Below are 12,600 nucleotides of genomic sequence, written 5' to 3' on the forward strand. Positions count from 1 at the left end.
GCAGCTTCCCCTTAATTAATGATGCATTCCGACCTCCAGGTGTAGCCTGCCCGGCAACCAGAGTCCAGCTTTTTGTTGGGTTTCATAGAAATGTTGAAAGCAGCCATAAATCCATCTAAGCAGTGATCAAGAATCTCAAAGAAAATGGAAAGGAAAGCACGATCTTTGATTGAAAACGTGTTCCACCCCACCCCTGCTACAATTTTCTATTTTAGTTTATTCTTTCCATCATTTTCTCTTTAACTGCTCTGAGTGTTTGCCCGAGGAACTTATTGCTATTTTATTTGCCTTCTACAGTTTCTGTTACTTATTTCTCAGGGGAGACATGATCCTGTAACCCGCCCTGCATACCAACAGCTCCTTCTGGATGGAACGACTGTGGTTTTGTGTCACTTCTTGCTACAGAGTGGGTCTCAAGTGCCACAGACCTGGGTGTGACAACATTGGCAGACAACTGCTGGCTTTGCAAACTGAATGCTGTGTCTTTAAATAGGGAATGAACATCGGGCACAGATGAGATTTTTCTGGTATAAAAAAATGAGAGAAATAAAAGAGAAAACATGACATATAGGCAGGCTAAAGAAGAACTGCTTCTGTGACATGCAAACTGAAATGGGCTTTGCTTTCTAGACCTCTCCATGAAGTGCTAGCAAGTCTTTTCAGTGTATGCTTACCTGATAAAAGGACAGTCACCATCACAGCCACTGCTGGCCATTTGCAGACAAATCACAGGTCAGATATTAATACTATTAATGAAAATTCTTATCTAGTACTTTTTAATGTATAGCAGGTGCTGTCCTAAGCTCCTTGCACTAATTGTCTCATTTAATTCTTACCAGAAGCCATCCTATGAGGCAGGCATTAGCATTATTAAATCCACTTTATAGACGAGAAAACTGAGGCTCTGAATGTTTAAATAAGTCACTAAGTTCACAGCTGGTACACGGCCCAGCTGGCATGGGCACCCTCTTATCCTAGGACCTGCAGTCCACATGCTTACCCACTCTGGAGCACTAACGATCAGATGACACCAGGTTTAGGTAGAGATGGTTCCTGTCTTCAAGGTGAGGTATTCCATAGGGCAGGTGAAATCCTTACATTAGTGTTTGCCAAAGCAAAGAAAGAGTCTTGCCTTTTATCTTTGTGTCTGTGTCACTGGGCCCAGTCCTGGGCATATACCAAGTGCTCACTAAATGTTTGCTAAGATGGGATGGGGCAGGCAGAAGAATGAGCGCAGAAGGAATAAACTCCAAATCAGATAGAGAGCTCTCTTGAGGGTGACATGCAGTCAGGTTGCTGCTGATTTGTCAGGGAAGATTGCCTGAAGGAAATGGTCAACAATATGTCTGTGTTAGCATCTACATAAGACAAAAGGGCTATTTTTTATTCCCAAACCTTTATCATCTGACTATGTGATTAAGGCTGGTCAGTGAATAAATGGTAGAGAAATGCTATATGCAGATTGCATTCTTTGTAAATAGAGGACCCTCCCAAACCAAGTTCTTACCCATTCAATAATGTCAGTTTTTAAAAATATGTCTTTATTGATTTTAGAGAGAGAGGAAGGGAGAGGGATAGAGAGATAGAAACATTGATGAGGGAGAAACATCAATTGGCTGCTTCCTGCACACCCCCAGTGGGAATCGAGCCTGCAACCTGGGCATGTACCCACTGGGAATGGAACCGTGACCTCTGGATGCATGGGATGACACTCAATCCACTGAGTCACACTGGCTGGGCAATAATGTCAGTTTTAAAAGGATATAAAAATGAATTGGGACACATAGGAAGGACATGGTGAAGCAAAATTATTAATTTGTAATAGATCATCTCCTTTATATTCAACAGCCCTATATAGGCCCACAACTACATATTAATTGCTATATTTATATACCAGAAAAGAGATTATGAGAATTCCTGTGCTCTTCTTTAGTCTGAGATATGTAATAGCTATTGTTTGTTTATCCTGGCCTTTCTAAACTATAAAAATACATAGAAGAGACAATAACATTTAAAAAATATATTTTTTATTGATTTTAGAGAGGAAAGGAGAGAGGGAGAGAGATAGAAACATCAATGATGAGATAGAATCATTGGCTGCCCCCTGCACACCCCATACTGGGAATCAAGCCTGCAACCTGGGCATGTGCCTTGACTGAGAATTGAACTCTGACCTCCTGATTCATAGGTCAACACTCAATCACTGAGCCACACTGGCCAGGTGGGACAATAAAATTTAAAAAATCTCACCAACATTCTCAACCTACAATAAGCAAAATCATTCAATCAACAAGCAGTGGGCAATGGTGAGACCATCTCCATAGTAGGGTTAAAATCTCATGCTTTCAATTATCCACTTGACATGGTAGAATTTTGTGTTCATCACAAATAGCCTAGGAAATGCTCCTTTGGCCTTTGTACCAAGTTATTACTGCCCTTTTGCCCTTTCTTCAACATAAGGCCTAGTGCATCTGCCCTCTTTTCATTGTCTCTGCAAATGCTCTTTACTTCTCATTTAGATCATCATAAAAAGCTGATCCCTTTCTCTGTCTAGTATCTCTTTCACTCTTATTCATTGTGGCCAATCCTCTGAAAAATTTGCAGTGGCTTCCCATTGTCTAGAGAATTTAGACCAAGCTTTCTAGCTCATCCTTAGATACTCCACAATTTGGCTTCCAACACACTTTTCTGGTTGTGTATCTCCCATCATTCATTTATCTACATTTGATCCAAACTGTTTCACTTGCTATTTCCCAAACAGATTTTTATTCTTGTACCTCCCCTCCTCCCCCCGCAGGAATCACACTCCTCTGTGTCCTTCTACCATTTAAAGATTTAATCTTTTCTATCCTTCAAGTCCCAGCCCAAGGTGCTACCCCTTGATGAAGATTTCTTGGTTCTTGACACCTGAGAATGACATATTCCTTCTCTGGACTCCCATAATATTCAGGCCAAGCCTTTTTGAGGGCACCTATGTGATTCCTCCCTGTGTCATAATTGTTAGTGTGAAATGTCACAGTCTTAGAATTTTGCAACGAGGAGGGATATTTTTCTTCTCTATCTTAATTAACTAAATTTCTACAGGCGAGGCTATATCTTCTTCATATTCATGTTCTTAGAGTGTGCAGCAGAGTTCTTATCACATGGCAAGTGTTCAGTAGTAGACTGTCAAATGACTACAATCAGCATTTAAATCACAGTTGCAATATTAACCATTGAGTCATCTATAGTCCCAAAGCCAGACAACGGGGCTCATGTAGGTATCCTTGTCTCTGCCTCTGTTTGTCCCTTGGGTATTGGTGACCAAAGATTTCCACTGAGACTTGCTGCTATCTGGTTTACCTGAGGAGGCCAAAGAGAACATAAACATAGGAAGAAATGGGTGATGATAGGAGATGAGGGAAGCGACTCACTAACCAACTCTCTCATTTAATCCCCCCCCCCCCTTTAGCATTTCAAAATAAGTCTTTTATGCTCGAAAGTTTCTGGGTTTCTTACCACTGAGTAGTTTGATATCTGTATCCAACTCAAATCATCATGCTAAAGTCGGAAAGAATCTCATGGAAGTCAGCGTAATTTTATAGATGAGAAAGCTGAGCTCAGATAGATTCATCCGGACCATATGGCAAATTTGTCATAGATTTAAGACAATAAGCCAAATGTCTTCTAGACTTTGTTTACCATAAAAGCTTCTTTATTTCTAAAAAAAAAGAAAGAAAGAAAGAAAGAAAGATAACATTAGATTTCTTGCTCCATGGAAATTTTCTGGGGCTGCCAAATTATTGTGTCTATTAAGGAAGTTTAAGTCTTGCTTTCCCATTCCATAAAATGAAAGGATGATAATGGATTAACCCTGAATTCCCTTACAGAATCTGAATTTGTTGAAATCTAGTAAGACAGTACTAAAGACATTTTTGCTCACACTTGGGCTATTGAGTTGTTGAGTAGAGCACTGATATTTTCTTTGCTTTAGATAGCTTTATGGAGCATATATAGAGCAGAAGCACATATTGCACCAGATAAAATCCATTCATGGTAAACCTTGAGAAGGTGAAAAGGATTTGAGTTGATTGATACAAAAGTCTCGTAGAGCTAAAAAAATTCCCTTTAGTCAATAATAGGGTAATGAAATTTCCCTGTAAAAACCCAGCAAGTAGAGAAAAAAGTGGATATTACTGTGGTGAAACTTATATGAACCAGAGGGGTAGTTAAATGTAACAATGCCTTTCTGGAAGCTAGTGTAAGCATATGCATCTATGAATACAAGAAAAAAGAGACTTTTCTTGTCCATGCTCAAGCACCTATAAAAGACCAGTCAGTCAGACTCCATCCCTGAATAGCTCTGATATAGATCTACCTTTGATATCCTTAAAGAATTGTGGCTACCTGAAGATCTCAACCCCCACCAATCCAGGTTAACTTAAACCAGCTACTTCCTGCCCAAACCAAAATAACTATGAGCCAAGCCAAAGGTTAAGACAGTTTGAATGGATCAGTAGAAAAGACAATAAGGAGATGAGACTCATCAAGATGTTGTTGCCCTTACAGATGGTTCCCAAGGTCTCCAGCCCATGTTGGGAGAATAGGGAGGGGAGAAAAGGCCTCCTGGGAAATATATGTGGATCATGGGCAGTTCCCTATGACTACCTATTGACATCCTCCTTCCAGGAATGAACTCACCAACTTACTTCAAAAGGAGCTCAGCCCACACCTGCCATTAACCACAGTCTTGTCACCAACACCTTATGGTTAACTGAATCAAAAGCTTCCGACAGGTCTAAAATTAGCCTGGCTAAACATATCATTAAAGATTTAGGGAGGAGTGTGAATAACCTTTCTTCAGCCCTGCTCTCCCAGATCCAGTCAGCTGTGGGGGCTCACTGGAGTGCTAAATCGGGTTTTCAGGGTCTTGAAATAAATGACCCTTTAGATTTTTTTTTTATTGCCTGAAGGTGCATATTTTTGGAAAGTTTGGAAGCGTTCTGTTCATCTATTTTGATTCATTTGAGTATAAAAATGTGGCATTTTCACACTTTGGGAATTCAAGCCCTTTATTTCTTTTTTTTTTTAAGTCTCTAATATTTTTTTAAACCTTTAAAATTAGTTTATTTAAAGGCCAAATTTGATTTCTTCACAGTTTCTGAGGTAGGAATGTAACTTTACCAGCTTTGAGGGAAAAGAAAACCGTGGTAGTTCATCGTACAGAAGTTATAAATATGTGTGAATACTATTTTAAGCATTGTATTTCTGGTAGGGATTTAAATACACATGGAGAAGAGAGGCAAAGGCAGGGTTTGTGTTTCCACTCCTTTATACAAACCTTAATGGTAAATTAGAGAAAAAAGATTTATTCTCTTTATCTTTGCTACTCAAGAACACTTTTATCCTCTATTTCTTTTCAAGTTTCAAGGGTAAAAGATCCAGGAGAAGAAATGAGGATGACATGGTACCATTTTTGAACTCTTGCTTGACATGAGCTAGACTGTTTCAATTTCTTTACTTTCCAACCCAATTATTTTGAAATTCATTTCTCTTCTCACTAAGGCAGTGCGTCTCTATGTATATTTTCAAGAACACCAGGTCTGTAGGATGTTAATAGGTGTCACTTGGAAAAAAGAATTTTGCGTTAAACAGATTTCTTTACTGCTGGGCTTCTTTCTCAAATTCCCTAGTGTGTGATGTGAATTGTCAAGAAAGGAATATAGTATGTAGTACATTGCTTATGTGCCCTGATTTCTCTCTCTCTCTCTCTCTCTCTCTCTCTCTCTCTCTCTCTCTCTAGCTAGAAGACTCGTGTGGGAAGTAATAGAGGATGATATTTTTAATTTAAAAATTGCATCTTGCTCAGTTGGCATGACTCAGAGGCTGAGCATCCATCTATGCGCCAGGAGGTCACAGTTCGATTCCCAGTCAGGGCACATGCCTGGGTTGCATGTTCGATCCCGTGTGGGGTGTGCAGAGGCAGTTGATCAATGATTCTCTCTCATCATTGATGTTTCTATGTCTTCCTCTCAGAAATCAATTAAAAATATATTCTTAAAAATTACATCTCTTTTTAAGTTGACTGGGCAGTCCATTTTCCTGAGCAGTGATAATCTAGAGTGGCTACTGGCATGTCCCAGCTGTCCCACCACTGGGTGGTGGCCCTGGATAGTCACCTGTCATCTTTGAGCCTTCCTTCCTTTCTGTGGAAAACGAGGAGGCTGGGCCAGATGATCTTTTGACCCAATATAGTGTCTCCCCTCCCCACGTTTCTGCAAGGTGGACAGTCACAGGGCTTGAGCCCCTGTCCCTTAACCACAGCTGGTTGGACTAGGGGCAGAATATGTTCTTTGTGCAGATTTGAGTAATATACTTTTGGCTTATTATTTTTCAGATGTCGCCAAAAGGTCATTACTGGTCAGAGAATAAACCTAAGAAATTTTAGGCTCAAGGAAACCTTTTAACAAAGGGCAGGCATCTAAAAATAGGAGCTTGGCTAGAAAGTGGCTCCTCAGCCAGGATTTTAATACAGGTCTCATAGCACAGCTCTGGTCATTTCCATGATTTTTAATTAAAGGGTGCCTGTGTTAATGCTGTAATTACAAATAGGCTCTGTCAAGTCCAGGAACATTTGCCCTTCAATCATTGTATTTCAAGGCACTGACTGCCTACTTTTGACAAGTGAGAAATGCTAGTTTGGAAGTCTACTAAAAAAAGATGTAGCTTTTAGAGTTAAGTGATCATATTCTCTCTGGTTCTTCCACCTCAAATTCAGAGCCTGCTACAAACATTTGAAGAGCCCTGGACTGGAGGTAAAGCCCGGTTCTACTGAAAGACACTAGAGTCAAGCCCACTGGGCTTCTGTGTCCTGGTCTGTGAAGTGAGATCCTGATTATAATGTCTTCGGGAAGCACACCTCCAAAGGCTTCTCTGTCCTCCTGGCCAAAATGTACCTGCACCAGGGCCCCGCTTTCAGCTTCCCGATCTGTCTGCAAGATGCTGCAGTAGCTTAGGTAGGTGTACATGGCTGAGCGCTTCATTGTTCTCTAAGGGATACTGGTCTCGTCCGTTCTCTCTGTAGCAGGACACTCTTGCATACACAACTGCTATAGTTTGAGGGAACACATTACTTTTGATGCAAACATCACATTCTGAATGTGGCAATAGTGTTTTAGAGGCATGGCATATTTTGGAGCTGTCTTCATTCATACTTCCAAGGCAGCTTCCTGTTTTCCCAGTCTGTCCATCATTAGTAACGGTATAAAGAAGCAAGAGTGAAGCTTCATTATTGATACTCTAACCCCACCTTGTCTCAAACAAGCAGCACAGGATCAGAGTGGTGAATAGAGCATCTGTCTGAACCTAGGGGCATTGTGGGGAAGATGGTCTTCCCCTGCAGAAATCATTGTGTGGCTGTCATGAGTTCACAATTTGTCCTTTAGGTCTGTAAAGGCAGGCTTTGTTGTAGCAGTCCTTCCCACAGACCCCTTCTCATAAATCAGCTCACCTTCTCCAAGTCCCTCCAAAGACATTTTTCAAAACACCTGCAGAGACTGAAGTGCGATCAAGTTACTTTTGGCGCATCCTCAGGTTTCTCAGCTACAACTGATTGGAATAGGAATAGACACCTGATCCCGGAAGAATCAGTCTGTAAGCTGGGTTGATCAATGATATTTTCTCTCTCAATTTGAATTGTGAGAGTTAGATTAACCATGCTTGAAATTACAGAGACAAACCTGTCAACATTGGGCCACCACACCCCTGTGCCATGAGTGGCAGGAGCTGGGTGGCTGCTGCTCTCTTTATAAGACATGTGCTCCTCTCCAGTCCACCCGGTCCCCACCTGTCCTCATGCATGTTACCTGCCTGAGGACCACCTTGCCTTCCCACCACGCATTACAGTTTGCTCTTTATCTTAAAGCCTCATCTCAATTATGCTTTTGCTTAACCTTCGTATCATTGAAATTCTTACAGGAGTGACATACCTGTTGGCTTCTTTCCCATCTATATGGAAGCTTGTCTGATTGCCTATTAGTACATGTTGGAGGAACAACTGGGTGGATTTTTATATTATTTGGAGAGTAGATTTATATGGCCTGACTTAAAATATAGGCTGTGTGGCATCCATGAAATTCACCTTTGGAGATGGATGGGGATAGCTCAAAGAGGGACTTTTTTCCCCTATAGACATTTCCCAAAACATCTGCAGAGACCGATGTGCAATCAAGTTACTTTTGGGCTCCCGCTATACTGAATGATGTAATTTGATGTAGAGGTTGGGGTAGGTTGGGAACTAAAGGAGACTTGGGTCTTTAAGGGTTTCTCTCACGGGAGTCTGGAGTGTGGTATGGACCATCTCTGCCCACTCTTTGGTTTGGTTTGGGGTGGTTTGGTTTCCAACTTTAGAATTAAAGCCAGGTTGATGAGGAAATTTAAGCCAGAGAGAGGCAGTGGCTTCCTGCCTTCAGTCCCTAAGAAGCTAGTATCCTTCAAAGTAAGAAGGTAGTGAGACCGCTTCCCTGAGGTTCAGTTCCTGAGAGAAGGTTTCTGCAGAGAAACACAGGGAATGAGACAGAGGCCTGGGAGTAGCACAGTGTTGTTTCAGGGACCAAGCGGGTAAACTGCAGGGCTGGGTGTACTGGCTACAGTGTCATGTCAGGGACCTGGATCACGTTTGGGTTCAGCATTTTCTCCCTCAGCATTGTCTCAGAAATGGCGGAAAACAAATGCTCAGGCATATGGGCTGCTGTCAATGGTAACAAATGTATGGTGTATATTTTCTTCTAAATTCCAGGAAACCGTATTACCACATGGCTGGATAGAAAATAACCCCTCCCTTGTTTTAGGTTGTTAAGTGGGTTTTAAAAGATGAAGGTGACACATTTTCAAGAAATTAAAATTTGAGGAGAAATCTTGATGGTCTATTTGTGGCAATTTCTTTTAAAACATATATTTTATTGATTTTTTACAGACAGGAAGGGAGAGGACCAGAGAGTTAGAAACATCGATGAGAGAGAAACATCAATCAGCTGCCTCCTGCACACTCCCTACTGGAGATGTGCCCACAACCAAGGTACATGCCCTTGACTGGAATCGAACCTGGGACCTTTGAGTCCACAGGCCGATGCTCTATCCACTGAGCCAAACCAGTTAGGGCTATTTGTGGCAATTTCAATAACACTTTGCAGCTTTTCTGTTGGTGTGGCACATTTAATTCTGCAGTGAGTTGGATGTTGTTTTAAATATCATACTTTGCAAACTTCATAAACTGAAAGGAAGCCAAGGTGGTTAGAAGGGCCCCTTACTAAAATCCATTTCATTTGTATGAACAATTAAAATTTTATGAAGCCTTCTTCATTTGTTATTAAGAATGGTGGGAATGAAAATAACATTTTAAATAAGGAGACAGTATGACTTTATATACTGATAATACCCCCCCAAATCACATAAGGTAGGCATTATGGACATCTGTGTATCACTAATGATAGTTAAAGACATTAATTGACTTGCTCTAAATCACACTATTGATAGTGGACAAAGGATTCAAGCCCTACTGTCCCATACCCAGTCCTGTGGTATTTTCTCTTTACAGTTTATTCTTGGTGAAAAATTAGCCTGCAATGATAAACAAAACAAAGCAAAATGAATTAAGTATCCAGGAGGAAGTACCAATACTTTGGCCACCTCACATCCTCTTGCTCCTTTTACTCCAACCCATTGCCATGGAAACCAGCTACCTCTCTCTCTGTGCCGACAGGATTTTCTGACTTGGCAGGAACCCACTAAGCTGATTTCATGCCATATACAAATCTGGAACTGAGAATTACCACCCATGGGTAATCCTTCACCAATGAAGGGTGGTAGCTGGTCAGTTAATGCTTCCTTCCCGGATTCTTCTTCCTACATTGCTCCACAATGTCCTTGCATTACATTTTCCTCCTTTCCAATTTTACTCTTTCCAGCTCCCAACTATTTCCTGGATTCGTCTCTGTAAATTATTGACCCACATGCAAGCCTTTACTGGGGGAAACCCAAGCTAAGACAAAAGGTTTCTTCTGCAAACACCCACATCAAGATCACTCACTGATTACAGTGGCCATTTGTTGTTGTTTCTCTCGCTTAGTATTCATTCTTACTTCTTATGCTAGCCATAGCTTAAATTCATCTTTTTTTTCTAAGTCCATCTCCTGATTCCACAGTCAAGGCCATAGTCTAGGTTTGGGAGTGAGCATGTGACCCAGTCAGGCGCTCTGAGATTTGTGCTGGGATAGGACTCTTGCTCCTGTGTGTGAGGCTGAGCCCCTGAGAGGCTGAGAGGTCTGTGCTACCACTGCCATCATGTGGGACTGGAGGCTGGAGAACGCAGGACTAATTGAAGGGAAAAAAGCCATGCCCTGACCATATATTCTGCATCCTGAATCCATCTATGCACCAAGTCAGATACACCCCCGAACTTTTAGTTTGTAAGCCCATAATTGCCTATTGGCCAGGCTGGTCACTTGCATTGAAAGTGTCTCAACCATTCTCCAAATCTTTAGGATATCTGATAGGTTGAGGCCTTTTCCTGGACACATCAGGACACATCTCTATTTCCATCTCACAAGTATCCTCCCAACAACAGGATTATGGAAACTGCTAAGGGAAGATGGATTTTCTTCCCCATCGCCAATTAGGCTGAGACATTCTGGGTGAAATAACTTGTGGCATGGTTTCAATCTCCCTCCTAAGGAACAGCAGTTTCCCAATATCTTTGCTAATGAGATCATGGAAGCTGTGGCTAATATGGAGTAATTTCTGCCTTGATGAAGGAGGTGGTAAGCTGTGTAGTGAGGGCTTTGGTGTGACTCACTTCTTCTAGAGCCCCTCGTGTCCTCTTTCACTTTCTAGAATTGCTGTTCTGGAGGAAGGCTCTGTGCTAGGCGATATTCTGATCTATATACACTAGACAATGCTTCACAGGCATCACTGGCAGTGGCTTAGATAATCCAGGTTCTATCTTCTCCCTGACTTTCCATCTCAGATTTCACCTTCTTGTTCTTATTTATGCTTATTTTGCTTTTCCAAATTCATGGCCTTAGTCCCTAATCTAAATGAGTGGTTTCTACAACCTTGCTTCTTCTAAGGAAAGAACTCAGAAATAAAGGAATTTTACCAGAAAGATCTTTCCTTTTTATTGTCTTCCATTTCTACTTTATTTTTACACCTTTCCAACAAGTATTTTTTATTAGTTAAGCCATATTTTAGGATCCCAGGGTGAGATGTACCCACGTCCCCCTTCACCCCTCTGGGAGAGGACAGAAGGATGGTGGGGTGGAGACATTTCAGATCTTCCCAGGAAACATGCCTTCTGCCCGGTGGTTGTCCTAGGCTGACATCCAGGATATGGGGCAGAGAGACTTGTATGAACACTGGTATCATTTGCACATGTCATTGCCTTCTCACAGTGGTGGGAAACCAGGTAGGTCTGCCTACAGTTCCTGGTCTGGTTCTGGCTGGGGAAACGGCTGTCAAAAGGGGCAGGTTGGTAGTTCTTGACTTTGGTCTTGATATCTTCTGTCATGTTTCTGACTCCTAAAGACATGCCAGAAGCAGCTCACTGCTAAAAGTGACCCTAAGCAAAGATTCCTCCATCTCCCCCATCTCTACTTCTGCTTTTAGGTGCTGGTGCACTTATCAACTCCCTGAGGGTGTGATGCAGTTAAAGGTTTCCCAGGGAGGAGGCGTAAGAGCCTCAAACCAATCTGGAAATGGCTGAGGCTATTGAACACTCAGAGGAAACTACCTAAATTCCTAGAGTTTGTTTGTTTCCAAACTGCCTCCAACTCCACATCAAGTTTATCTCTGCCTCCTTAAAGGATCAGCAGATCCATTAGCTCATTTCATCTATTAACCACACTGAAAGCTTTTTCTCCATAGGTGAGCAATTTTGTAGAAAGCTTGAGAAGAAGTGCCTAGAGTTACTCTGCGACAAATATAAAGGCTTAGGGTCAACTCGCAGACAGATGTCCTGAACCAAAAGGAGATGGCAGACTAAAGAAAGGTTTTGTTCACCGTAGCAGGCTCCCTGAACAAAGCCTTTTTCCTGGAGACCAGATCTACCGGTGTCCATCTCATCACATTCTCACTGTGTTTTATCTTTTGAGGACAATGCTTTTCTTTGAGAAAGACCTCTTTATCTCTGGCATCAGGGTTTCTGTTATATTTGCCAAGGGGCCCTGTGGCTCAGCCTTAATTACTAAGTGTGTTTATTTGTTACTTTGAATTATTGGTAATTTTTACTTCTAGGTGAAAAGGTGTGTTGTGGCTAGTTATATGGTTCTTAGAGCAAAGCTCTATATAGAACGACCCTGCTTTTTCCAGTTGGTATAACTTCGATAATCTACTCTATTGGCCAAGACAAAGGGTTCCTACTAAGAAAAAAGACAGCTGAGCAACCGGAGGAAGAAGGGAGGCTCTTCTACTAGTAGTTATACTGGTGGCCTTGGACAGATTTGGTGCTTCAGTCGTCTTCTCTCAGACCATGGATGAGGGCCCCATGCAGAATCCTGCTCTGTTTAGGACTGCCTTTGGGGCCCTAAAAAGGAACGTTTATGATTTCTTACACCTCTTACTTTACAT

The 12,600-nt window shown here is 41.7% G+C and overlaps 1 pseudogene; it reads right to left on the reverse strand.

Annotated features, from left to right (window-relative positions):
- Positions 1-11,303: 11,303 nt before the first annotated feature.
- Positions 11,304-11,542, reverse strand: LOC102752554 (annotated as a pseudogene).
- Between the last annotated feature and the right edge of the window lie 1,058 nt (positions 11,543-12,600).

This window comes from Myotis davidii, unplaced genomic scaffold (genome assembly GCF_000327345.1).
Source record: "Myotis davidii unplaced genomic scaffold, ASM32734v1 scaffold135, whole genome shotgun sequence".
NCBI lineage: Eukaryota > Metazoa > Chordata > Mammalia > Chiroptera > Vespertilionidae > Myotis > Myotis davidii.